The sequence below is a fragment of the Prionailurus viverrinus genome, chromosome B2 (assembly GCF_022837055.1).
Source record: "Prionailurus viverrinus isolate Anna chromosome B2, UM_Priviv_1.0, whole genome shotgun sequence".
Lineage (NCBI taxonomy): Eukaryota > Metazoa > Chordata > Mammalia > Carnivora > Felidae > Prionailurus > Prionailurus viverrinus.
In genome coordinates, this window is record NC_062565.1 from 17,210,057 (window position 1) to 17,223,644 (window position 13,588).

The 13,588-nt window shown below is 45.8% G+C and overlaps 1 protein-coding gene and 1 long non-coding RNA gene across 3 annotated transcripts in view; one reads left to right on the forward strand and one right to left on the reverse strand.

The window, feature by feature from the left end:
* Positions 1-13,588, forward strand: part of NEDD9 (neural precursor cell expressed, developmentally down-regulated 9) — a 184,968-nt gene that overhangs the window by 78,677 nt on the left and 92,703 nt on the right. The window lies entirely within an intron of this gene.
* Positions 1-13,588, reverse strand: part of LOC125166064 (uncharacterized) — a 43,089-nt gene that overhangs the window by 21,981 nt on the left and 7,520 nt on the right. The window contains exon 3 of the long non-coding RNA XR_007152332.1: positions 12,407-13,080. This is a non-coding gene — a long non-coding RNA (uncharacterized LOC125166064). The remainder of the gene's footprint in view (positions 1-12,406; positions 13,081-13,588) is intronic.

Here is a 13,588-nt window from a genome sequence, read left to right on the forward strand (position 1 = left end):
GCCATCCATATAGTTGTACAGTGATAGGTGTACAATGATACCTTCCTATGGTTTTATTCAGCATCTCTTCATGTGCTTAGTTGACATCTGGAAGTCTTCTTTAATCAAATGACTATTCATATATCTTGTCTATTTTTTAATTGGGTTGTTTTCTTATCATTGAGTGTCAAGAGTTTCTTATCTATTCTGGATGCAATTGCTTTGTCAAATGTATGTACTGTGAATATTTTCTTCCAGTGTCTGGCTTGTCTTTATTCTCTTAACATTGTCTTTGGAAGAGTAGACATTTTTAATTGTAATGAAGTCCTATTTATTAACTTTTTTTTAATGGACTATGCCTCTCAGTGTGGTGGCTAAGAAATCTTCACTTAATCCAAGGTCACAAACATTTTCTCCTATATTTTCTTCTAGAAGTTTCACAGCTTTAGGTTTTACATTTATCTCTGATGCATTTTGAGTTAATATTTACATGATGGAAGGTATAGATTGAAATTCATTATTTTCTATATGGATATCCAGTTGTACCAGCACCATTTGTTGGAAGGACCATGTTTCCCCACCAAATTTTCTTTCTCCTTTGTCAAAAATCAGTTGTCCATATATGTTATTTCTGTTCCCTTGACCTGTCTATCTTTAAGCCAATAACACACTGTCTTGATTCGTGTAGCTTTCTAATAAGTCTTGAGCTCCAGTGTTCAAATTTGATTCTTCTTTTGTAAATTTTTTTTCTTTTTTTCTTTTGTTTTGTTTTACTTTTGCTATTCTAGGTCCTTTGTGTCTCCATATGAAGCTTATAATCCACTTGTCAATTTCTACAAAAAAGGCTTACTGAGATTTTGATTGGGATGGTGCTGATTCTATAAATCAATCTGGGGAGAACTACGCCTTACCAATATTGAGTGTTCTGATCCATGAATAAATTCTATCTTCCCACTTATTTAGATCTTCTTTAATTTTTCTTGGCAGATTTTTTTTTAGTTTTTAGTGCATAGAGAACTGTAAACATTTCTCAGTCACAAACTATAAAAGAGAACAACCAGTTTCTTCAAGACTGACAAGCTAAAGGCACCAGAGTCTTAAGCCCCAGTATTGTTTTACAGCAATACCATGCAGGGACTATAAAGAGGGGATGATAGTACCTATTTCCTAGAATTTTGAGCATTAAATGAGAGAGCACAAGTATACAGTTTAAGATAGCACAGGCCATGGTTCCGACTGCCTGGGTTCAAATCCCAGGTCCACCATTTAGAGCTGAGCAATCTTCGGAAATATACAATCCCTATTCAACTCAGCTTTTGGATCAGCAAAATGCAGAAGATACTAGTACTTCCCTCATAAGGACCCTCATGAGGGTATGATGAGCTTGCTAAACAGTTAGAAATATCTTGTCATATTTTAAGCAACAAATAAATGTTAGCAATGGGTGTTGATTTTATCATTAATGGCACTTAACACAGCATCTGGAACATAGTAAGCAACCAATAAAGGGTAGATTTAATTATTAGCTTATATAACAAACTAGGCTACCTGGTTAACACCTTCACATATGCTTCACATCAATTTGAGTATCACAGGCTGAATTGAATTTGCTAGAAGGATGTTTGTTCTTTTTTTTTTAAGCATGTTTGTTTTGAGAGAGAGAGAGAGAGAGAGAGAGAGAGAGAGAGACAGGCAGCAGGGGAGGGGGAGAGAAAGAATCCCAAGCAAACTCCATGGTGTCAGCACAAAGCCCAACACAGGGCTTGAACTCATGAACTGTGAGATCATGACCTGAGCCGAAGTCAAGAATCAGACGCTTAACTGACTGAGCCACCCAGATGCTCTAGGAGGTTTGTTCTTAAAAGACCTGACCCTTGTTTCCGATTCTGTGTCTCCCTCTCTCTCTGCCCCTCCCCCGTTCATGCTCTGTCTCTCTCTGTCTCAATAAACGTTGAAAAAAAAAATTAAAAAAAAAAAAGAACTGACCCTGATACTGAACACAGACTCTCCTTTCTACTCTTTGAATGTCGTATTTGAGTTTGCCTCAGACATACCCAACACAGGATCTCAACATGTAGGCAAATCTCCCACAGCTAGCTTTACTATTAGCTTCCTTAATTTCTCTTCCACCCATTTTGAGATCTAGAAGTCTGAAAGAGATTGTATAAATCATTCGCTCTCATCACTTCCAACATCCTTAGAAAGCTGACTCCTTCCTGATGATACACCTACTCTACCCCTGACCCTTGCTATAGGGCAGAGAAGTGTCCAGGTTACATATAGACTGGTTCTATGGGGTAGTTTTATGATGTGATCTGATTTCAAAACCCAGGAAGGCCCCGTGCACCTCTCGTCACCCCCCACCACTACTTTCCACCCCTGTACACACACACACACACACACACACACACACACACAATCTCCCCTTCTAGTTTGCTGGCACAAGCTGCCTAATTGGAAACCCATGTCTTGATGACTCAGTTCCCTGTAAAATTGCAAATTACCTTTGAAGAAAAAAAATGATCATGAACTTATTCATGTAGGTGACAGTGTGACGTCATGGAAGCCCCAAACCAGAAGAGTCAAGTCTTGGGTTCTAATCTTAGCTGCTCTTCTCCCTTCTCTGTAACCTAAGATTCCACTTAAGCTCTCTGCTGTACCCTAAGGGGATGGTGCCATTTGAGTCATTCATTCACCCAGCAAATCTTACCACAGCCACGTATTGTTTTAAGTGCAGAAGACACAGCAGTGAGCAAAACGAAATCCCTGCTCCCACGGAGTTCCTATGCAAGTCAGAGAGATGGATAATAAGCAGTAAACACATATGTAATAGATCGTCAAGGGGTGGTGAATTGCAAGAATCAAAGTAAAGCAGAGCAAAGAGGCAGAGAATGAAAAAGAATGCTAATTTAGGTGGTGGCAAAGGAAGTTCTTTCGGAGGCAGTGACAATTCAGCAAAGGCCTAAAGGAAGTAAGTGAGGCGATGTGAGGCAAGCTGGCAGAAGAACATTCCAGAATGGGGAGTGGTAAGTGTGAAGGTCATTTTGCTCAACGTGTTTGAGGAAAATAAAGAGGCCATATGGTTGCAGTAAAGAGTTAGCTGGAGAGGGGTCTAGGGCACAACACATATGGGGCATTGCAGGCCAGCATGATGACTTTGGAGAGTGTGTGTGGTCTAAGGGACACGGAAGTCACTGCAGGGTTTGGAGCAGGGGAGTCACAAGATCTGACTTGTTTTCGAGCACTCACTCAGGCTGACGTGCTCAGGACAGGTAAGAAACAAGTGTTTGGAACATAACATTAAACAATTAGATGTAGGGGAAGCATTTCAAACAAAGGAATAAGAAAAGAGTAACAGATGACTCTAATATTTTGGCCTGGAGAAGAAGAGGATGGCATTAACTGAGACACAGAAGCCTGAGGAAGAAGAGGGCGTACCAATAGTTTGCTGGGGACATGTTAAGTTGGGCTCGTCCATTAGCTATGCCAGGGGCAGGTCAAGTGGGCAGTTGTGTATATGGGGTTGGAGTCATGAGTGTCTGCATGATAATGGCATTTACAGCAGCAAGTGGCGTCACCTGGGTGGTGACTGTTGCTAGAAAAGAAAAGAATTCCAACAAGAAAAGGGGGGTCCAAACAAAAGATTCCAGTTTATTAGTGGGTTAAATGAGATGGACACCTAAAACAGGGCATTGGAGTACTTCAGGGTACACCCCAAGTACCAGAAATCTCAAGTAAAATGAGCTTGAACAATAAGAACGTTTATTGCATAATAGAATTCTGGAAGAAGAGTAGTTCTGAGTTTGGTTAATTCATTGGCTGAATGATGTCATCAAGAACCAAGATCCCTTCAGCCTCAGGGTGGCTCAGTTGGTTAAGAGCCAGGCTGTTTTGGTTTCAGCTCAGGTCCTGACCTCATGGTTCACAGGTTGGAGCCCCGCATCAGGCTCAGTACTGATAGTGGAGGGCCTGCTCGGGATTCTCTGTCTCCCTCCGTCTCTGCCCCTTCTCCACTCTCTCCCTCTCAAAAATAAGCAAATAAAAACTTAAAAAACAAAGAAGAACCAAGGTTCCTTCATCTTTGGACTCTGCTATTCTCATAACAGCAAGATGGCTGCTGTAGCTCCAGATGTCACATCCTCTCACACCGTCCACAGGTGGGATAAAGAGAACAACCTTTTTCGTCTCTTTTTAAGAGGAAACTTTACCAGTAGCCTCCCCGCAGAGTTCCCTCTTCAACTAAACCAGAATGGGTCACAAACTCACGCCTACACAAATCTTAGCAGGGAGCACATAGCCGTACGCAACCATACTATTATAGACTCCGGGGGTAGAAGAGACCTGGAAAGTTCATGTATTTCCAATGTCAAATCTTCATGACTTTGTGCATTAGACAAGGTTCCAGAGAGAAGTATAGGACCTATCCAAATTATCCTAATTTAGAAGGAACTCAGAGGATCTGATGCCAGCCTCAGCTATGAGTGAGAGCAGAACACAGCAAAACCACGGGATAGTGCATCAGTCCAGGCTAGTATGAGAGATGCCTCCCCCCCCCCCCACATCCCAATAAGAGCTGAGACCTTTGGTCCAGGGGCACAGCCAGCCAACCCACAGCCACCTAGAAGGATGAAGGATGCTAGGGAATAAATGCTCTTCCTCACCCCCTTTCTCCCTCCAACTAGAAAACAAAGGTGAGACCCTGAGGCACAAAACAGAAAAGAGTGGAGAAGGTTCTGGAAGAACAAACAGAGGATATCTGGCTTGCCCCATAGGGAAGATCAGCCACTCTGAGGCCACTCGTTTCACCTAGGGAAACTCTGGCTTCTAGAAATATCCCAGTCAACCCAGGAAAGTGGCGGGGGGGGGGGGAGTGGGGGATCTATACAGAACAGGCCTAATTCCTCATCCTGGTGACAAAAGTTGAGATGGAAGACATACTCAGGTGTTAGGGCAAAAGTCATTAAGACTAGTTTAGTCCTTGACCCCAGTGTCCACTGGAGATGGAAGGTTGGGGTCTCCATGTATCTTTTCCTTAGCACAGTGCCTCTCCACCAGAGGCAGTTTTGCTCAGTGGGAGACACTGGCAATTCCATTGTCACAACTTCAGGGAGTGCTACTGGCATCTAGGGGGTAGAGACCAGGCATGTCACTAAACATCCCACAAGGCACAGCGCAGTAACCGCCACAAGGAATGACGTGGCCCCAAATGTCAATAGTGCCACAGATGAGAAACTTAGCTGGTGTAAGACCTTCCCGAGGGGCCACAGCCCAACGTTTCCCCTTACACTTGGGCCGAAATCTTTGGTTTCATGGTGAGCTAATACAAAAACAGTACCAGGGTTCTTTGAGGGCAGGGAGGGAAGGGGTTGGTGGCAGCAGAGTTGCAGGGGTGGGGGGAGAGGCGGGAGAGAGAGGAGGGGCTCTGTGCTCACAGAGGAATGGCCCTTGTTGAATTTCTCTCAGTCGGTGCACAGCCCACGGGCCACACTGGACCCCCACCAGCTGTGGGGCTGCATGCGAGCTGTATCACACCCCAACACCCGCTCTTCGCAGGCAAGCCTATAAACAAGAAAGCCAACCGCGAGAACATAAGAAAGAAATAAAAGTTGTTTGGTCTGCCGTCAGGAACAGATTGTTGGAATATCCTAACCCCAGTCCAAAAGGAACAACCAACAATAACAATTAGGAGACCGCGTCTGACGTTGAACCACACGATGCCTGCATTTTCCCCGTGCCAGGACCATTTCCAAGGGGACTAACCACTGGCCCCGTCCTGTGTTCTTACCACGGCCTGAGGAGCCCTCCTCTGTATGTAATCACCAACGATAGGACCCAAACACATGAAAATGTCAGCTGGGACCATGAATTAGGAGCAGGTGAACTTAGCCTCTGCTAAAGGTCAGCGGATGTATTTTGATGGACATGTGCTGTCACACCTCGATTCCTCTTTCACTTGGCATCTACAGATCAATTGAAAATATTGTATTTTAAGTGAGTCTTCCAGATACCTGTAGTTACCCTGTTTAAGAATAACCTTACTGCTGGCATATTCAGGGGTGGAAAGCTTTCTAAACGGTATACATTTTCCTTGCTTCGATAAACAAAGCATATTGACAATAATTCTAGCCTTTCAAGTGACTCAGGACAATTACTCTAATATAATAATAAGAAAATAAGATGTTCTCAGACCTTGGATCACTTTGCCCAGGCATTAAATGAACCCAGATCATGCTTTCCCCCACCCTACCGCCCTGCTTTGGTTCTTGTGCAAACCCTCCATAGCTCCTCTTTGCCCTCCCTACAGGCAGCTGTCAGCGATTACTCTATTTATATAACCAGGCCTGCTCACCCATAGGCCTTGCTTTCTAGCACTTGCTGCCGAGGGCTACGTTTTTGCAGCATGCTGAAATCCCCTGGGTGTTTAAAAAAATTGTCCACGTCTGAGTCTCATCTCCAGAGTTGTGATTTCGTTAGTCTGGGGCATGGCCTGGGCCAGGGGATAGTTTAAAACTCCCCCAGGTGAGTCTGTTGTGCGGCCAAAGCTGGGACCCACCGGAACAGGAATAGTCTACCCTGTTAGAATGAGGCAGAAAAGAGCGAATTATGATCCGAATGATTTTCCTATGAATAAGCTTTAGTACATGAACCTTTCTGTGATGTGTTTTGGAGCTCTTTGGGTCTCGTGTTCTCCTTTTTAGCTGTGCTCCGAGGAAGTGATTTAAGGAGGGAAAGGGGTAGAATGGATCGGTGGGTTAGCATTGGGTGTCTCATGTGCAGCTGCACAGGATCAGACCTTGACCGTGCCATTTACTTGTAACCTTGGGTAAGTGGCTTAATCTTTCCGGGCCTCAACCTCATCAGTAAAGTGCCAGCATTATTACACTATCTGTTAACTAACTTGGATTTAAATTAAAAAAAATAAAGTGTCGTGAGGATTCAGGGGGTTAGTGCACACAGAGGACTGAGCCTAGAGCCTGGCACGTAATAACACTTCACAAAGTTAGTGCTGTTAGTTCCGGACGCGGCATTCAGGTAGTCAAAGTGGAGAAAGGAGATATGGGCGGGGCTAAGGGAACAAAGCAAGGGTGTTGCAGCTCCCTGAGAAGGGCAATGCTAGGAAGCTGTTACCAGCCCAGGCCAGCAGGGGAGAAGGAAGTGGTGTTGCCAGGATCCAGTGCAAGCCAAGGCTGTGGAGACACAGAGTAACTGCCGAAGAGGAGGCAAAGGAGCAGGGAGGGAACAGGGAAGAAGTACCCCGACCTCTCTCTCCCGCTGCCTTCCATTGGCTGAGCCCCAGATAGTGGAAGGGAAGAGGCCCTCCGGGGCGGGGTCAGCATTCTGCGGCACACAGCTAAGCACAAACGGAAGGAGATGAATCAGAATGGGCAGGGAGGTCGAGAGAGAATAACCAGCACAATTTGCTGTTACTAATTGCTGTATGAGCTGGGAAGTCACCAGAGAGAGTCCTCCTTGCCCTAGAGGGGGGGTGCATCTACCCAGCATGCATCAGCTGTAGAATCCAGAGTGTCGCCCCTCAAGCCACACTCGTTTCGAAAGAAAGGTGCCATCACCACAGGCCTTCAGCACCAAACTGGGGTGGCTCAACATGGCTGTGTGCGAAAGTCCAATCAGAGCACTGGCATGAGCTTGATGGGAATTGCAGGGTCTTGCTCCGCCCTCAGCCCTGTGGAGCTGCCAGGGTTGCCCTCCGAACCCTCACTTCACTTGCTCTCCTCAGCTTCTTTCCCGCCCCTGCCTGAAAGTGTCAGAAACAGCTCCTCCCTCACTCCCTCTGTTCCCTGAGCCACATTCCTGAGCCTGATTTGCAGCTAAAGAATTTCTTCTTCCATCCCTTCCCCACCCCCAAACACCACTTCTTTCCCCTCCCTTGTGAATGTTGACTTTTTGTCCAATAAAGACGGCAGTCTTCCAACTTCCCACTTTCTACTCAAGTGGCCCTTTCTCAGCTGTGTTTGCGTTTGCCCTACGAAACCACCCCCCCAACCCTCGGAGTCTCACTACCTGTCAAGTACTGAGTGATGTGAGCGGAAGCAGAAGCCCCTATCTTCCGGCAACTTCCATTCTAAGTGTAAGGGGTGAGAGGCAGTGCTCACGGGGACTGGTGGCTTTCCCCATAAACATCTAGGCAGTGTGACTGCACTTGATGTTTTGTCACTGCACCCGATTGCAAATGAAAATGATTAACTTTTGGATTCACGGCCGGGTGCCCTGGCAACTTTTCATACTGTGCTGATACATGCACTTGGTTGCCCTGGGAACCTTGCTGTGACCCTGTCTTCATTGACATCATCAAGCCTTTTCCAGATCCTCCGACTAGATGCTCCTTTACCAGATTAAATTGAACTATTCATCCTTATTACTCCATTATGTGCATTCCAAATTCCTTCGGATTCATGCTTTCCATCACATACACACTGTGCTATCATAACAGCCATCATCCGGCTCTGTTCCCCTTCAGAAGCCTGGAAGACGTTACTACAGGGCTCTTCTGAGGCAAGAGAGAAGATGAAACCCTTCCTGTCCTCCTCCCAGTAGTCAGGGGCCTGTGAGCAAAAGCATCCTAATGATATGCCAATGTCCTCAGAAGGAGCTGGGGATGGAACTGAAGAGACACCTGCTCAGGTCTGAGTTGGCAGGATTTTAACCATTGATTTGGGTTCAGAGTGGCCAAAAGCAGCTGCAGCAGGAACAGTGGCACTCGCTCAACACATAGGTCCTAGGGATTCAATGAATCCCTGCCCTCGAGGAGCTTACATTTTATTTTTATTTATTTGTATGTTTTTGTTAAGGTCTGCACTTTTTCTTAACATAGCAGATGCACAAGGTTATGTTAGCTTCACGGGGACAACTTAGTGACTGGACAAGTCTAGACCTGTTCACCAGGAGTATGGCCATCATCCGTCCCACTGCATGGCTGTTATGATATCATTGACTGTATTCCTTATGCAGGAGCTTGCATTTTAGATAAGGAGGGAGGACACAGTGTGCATGCATGTGCACACACACACGTGCAACACGCTCCCACCCCGATAATGTAGGCTGGCAAAGGATGAATGCCAATTCAGTAGTACGTAAATAATAATAATTGGGTTCATTTTTAAAATCTGTAATGCAGGGGCAGCTGCGTGGCTCAGTCGGTTAAGTCACTGACTTTGCCTCAGGTCACGATATCACGGTTTGTGAGTTCGAGGCCCACGTCTGGCTCTGTGCTGATGGCTCAGAACCTGGAGCCTGCTTCGGATTCTGTGTCTCCCTCTCTCTCTGCCCCTCCCCTGCTCGCACTCTATGTCTCTCTCTCTCGCAAAAACAAATAAACGTGAAAAAAACTTTTCTTAATCTGTAACGCAGGCATTTCCCTTAATTAAGACTCTTTCTACCCAGGTGATTTCCATTTCAATTGATGTTGGTGGGATTTTTGCTATATTTCCTCGTGTGTCTCTGTTTCCATATGCATAACTTTGGTGGCTGAAAAATTTCTCCCACTTCCAAATCCTCGGATGTACTGTTTGACATCCTGAATCCATGACACATCCACAAAGTTACTAACAATTTATCCGTCCATACCTAAGGATATGTCTTGGGATGATGTCTTTTTTTTTAATGTTTATTTTATTTTTGAGAGGGAGAGACAGAGCATGGTGGGGGAGGAGCAGAGAGAGAGGGAGACGCAGAATCTGAAGCAGGTTCCAGGCTCTGAGCCATCAGCACAGATCCCGACGCGGGGTTCAAACTCACGAACTGTGAGATCATGACCTGAGCTGAAGTCGGACGCTTAACCGACTGAGCCACCCAGGTGCTCCGAGATGATACCTTAAGATTTAAATACCTTAAAGTAGAAATTGTCTAAAAAATAACTCCCCATTTAGGTAGGATGAGGTGTAGGCCTTGTATCTTCAGTCCTCATTTTTTTCAGGGTAGACACTATAACAAAGCCAATTCCTCCAAGAACAGCCCCCTCCTCCTGTCCACATCTGTCCACATGTGTCACTGGCATAGGAAAGGCAAAGTCCAATCCTGAGCAATGAGTGATTCTGAAGAATGTCTCAGCTCTAGCCCATAGTGGTCGGCATACAAATCAACCATCAGTTCATCATACTGACACCTGCTTTATTTGCTTTGATGCGCTGTCCATATTTCTGTCACAGCACTTCTCAAAGAGGCTGTGCCTGCTGCCTGCACACACAGATGCCTCATCCCGCTAGACTGTGCACTCTTGGAGAACATGCAGGGTTCGGCTTGGCATTTCCAACATGGAACACAGTGTTATGGGCTCAGCAGGCCCAGGGAACTATGGATCAATGAATTGATTGAATAACCAACTAATGGAAAATGGGAAATCATAGGCATTCATACTCCTGGAGAGCAGGAATGGACCGACGAGTAATTCTGAGACAGGAAGCACTGTCTACGGGGTCACTCACCTTCCTTGGCAAAATCACACCCCAGAGTGTAGCACCATTTGCACTGAGGGTTGATGACTGAGCTGATGGTTGGGGTGTCCCATTCTGGTCTGGGAAGGATCTCAGGGGCACAGTCTTCATCACCCTTCGGAACACACGGCACAGACCCTCCCAGATGATGGAGCAGCCCAGACAAGGACCAGATTACTTAGCCCCTTTATCACGTCCCATTTTAATAAAACTCTCTGTCATTACTCCCATAAAACTGGAAGACCACGTTATGCGTAAACTAGGGTAGGTTCAAAAGTTCCTAACAAATCGTTACTCCAATTCTAACCTAGTTCTCAGGTTTGACGTAGGAAGAGACAAAGAATTTAGTCTCAAAGGGACATTTGGATTTTGCTTGGAACACATTTCAAGAAAATTGTCAAGGACGCTAAGTGCCGTAGCATTTTGCGATTTAATTGGAGCCCGTGGCTAAATCCCATCATTAGAAAGGAGGCAAAGCGCATTTGGATGTTGAAGTGTCACTAATGTTGTCGTCCTCCTCTCTTGGCTCACCCTGGCAAAATGCTAATGAAGCAGGAACCCATCCAACATGAGCAAGCCACAGTGTGCCCTGTGCACAGCACTTCTCCCTCATCAGACATAGGAGTCACATCCATGAAGATAAAGTGTGTCTAAATGGACAGAGTCATTTTCCAGGGAACAACCTTGTATTGAATGATGTGCTAAGAACTACTCACAGGTAGGTGTGCTAAAGGTCACGGGGCGTCGATTCTGCCTCCAGTCGGACGAACAATGCCTCGAGTCATTTGAACCCTGATAACATTTACTCCAAACCTCAAATAAATAAAGTCATACTGAGTCACTGGCAGGAGATATCTGCCAGCAGGACAGAAGTGGCTGGTTGACCGCATTCAGGGGCTGTGTAAAACGCAGCCTGAGTAAACAGACACAGATAAGCACAGCCATGGAGTATTCGCACCTCGGCTTTGGTGATGCTACGTGACACGTGTCACGATTCAGGTTGTCCGTGCTTTAAGCAAATTTAACCTTTAGTATACTTGGGTTTTTTTTAGAAACTAAAGAGGGACTATTCACTTAAATTTTTTTCATTTAACCAGTCTTAAAGAGCACCTCTGTGCTCGTAGTTATAATAATTTTTTTAAAGTTTATTTATTTAGTTTGGGAGAGAGAGAGAGTTGGGGAGGAGCAGAGACAGAGTGGGGCAGGGGAGAGAGAGAGAATCCCAAGCAGGCTCCACACTGCCAGCACAGAGCCCGATGTGGGGCTTGAACTCACAAACCACGAGATCACGACCTGAACTGAAATCAAGAGCCAGATGCTTAACCGACTGAACCACCCAGGTGCCTCAATTTTTTTAAAGTTCGAAAATACACATTTTTCAGGAATACATCTATCACCAAGTACACGTTTATAAAGAAAGGCAGATAAGTAATCAAATGACTATTTAATTGACAATATTGCAATCTTGGATACTTCTTTCAATAAAACTTCACCTTGCCTACACCAAAGAGACTGCTTCCTTGACCGAGCTAGACAACAACTGAGCAACAGAGACGTCTTTTGTTCCCACCACAGCACAGAACCAACAGTCCCTCTGATGATCTGTCGCTAACTGAGACAAGGAGGACCGTGTGGCAGATCTATTCATCCGCCAGGCACATCACTGTGGGGGTCAGCGTTTTGGCATGAACAAGCCCATGGCTTCAGGGTCAAGAGAGAAGCAATTAACCAAACCACGGGGAAGAGAAATGAAAATCGAGCAGACAGTTACGAAGACCAGATAAGAGGAACAAGAGTCCAATATGTGCGTGGATAAACAATGCTCCCCTTCGCACGCTGAAGAATGTGCAAGAGGGTGAAGCCAGAAATACAGAAATGGTGCTCTCAACTGCAGTTTCCAGGCATGGCTTTTCTCTCCCGAGCTTGGAGCCCCCTCCACAGCCTCATTCCTCAGGCTCTGCACCTTGGTCACCCACCTCCAGTGTCCAGGGAAAGCCATGGCCGGTGCCAGGCCAGTGCAAGGATCCGAGCAGCCCAGAAATAGGGAGGGATGAGATAACAACACGCCTTCCGCCGTTAGTGAAGAATGGAACTTGCCCAGTTAACCATCTTGAAGTAAACGCCTCGGGCAATGGTGTTCTCCTTCTTTTTGTCCCGTGCTCATACATCCAACCTTAATCTGAAATGTGGCAGTGAAAGGCAAACCAAGAAGGCCAATCCAGATCAACTTGCGTTCAATTGTGCACGGAGCAAAAAGGCCGAAAAATAGGAGAGGATCGTTTTGTTTCGTTGAAATTTCAAAAGCGAGTGTATCTTCTATTCAGTGCTGAATGTCACTGTGACACCTGGTACCAGCTTCGCCTTCCTTCCACCTGGCTTTGGCAGAAGGGAGAAGCCACAGTGTGTGACGGCCGAAGACAGACCTGAGGGTGGACGGAGTGCTTAGATCTGATTTGTGTCGTGCACGAAGCGAGCAATCCGTGAGCTGCGGAGATCCTTTGTCTCAGCTTCCAGAGAGAAGGGTAGACGGAGTTCCCAGGTTCAGGGCCAGTAGAAGAACACAGAAAGAGTCAGTCTTCCGGATTTTTGCATGCCAGCTCTTCACTGAACTGTCCTTTGATATGGCAACCGCCTTCTGTGGTGGGGCCACCTAAGAAGTGCAGGAGGAAATATCTCAATAGGAGAGCCAGACGGAAATACGCGATTTCAGGGAAGGGATGTGTCTTGCCCATTGTGGTTTTACAATACATGAGCCTAGTTTATCTAGCAGCAGCAAAAATGCACTCTGTATAATATTGTCATACTTAAGCTATGCACGTGTTTATCATTTCCTTACCAACAACAGCTGGAGAAAACGGTTAAGTGAGATGGGGGGGAGGGAGGGGAGGAGGATGGGGAGGAATCCAAACACCAGAATGGACAACCTATAACTAACTTCCTCGGTAATGAAGCTCTAGATACCGTCATATGTCATTGCTGTCAAAGTGTCCTGGCTCTGCCTTTTTTCTTCTCAACCCAGAGTGAGGGTGGACAAAAAACAGGACGGTGAAAATAAAGCGGATAAAGCTAAAAAAACGTTTTACCTTGATTTCTTGAAGTTCTGTATTTGCCCCCCCCCCCCGCCATGGGGCCCTTGTTTTATTTTGGAGGTGCAAACT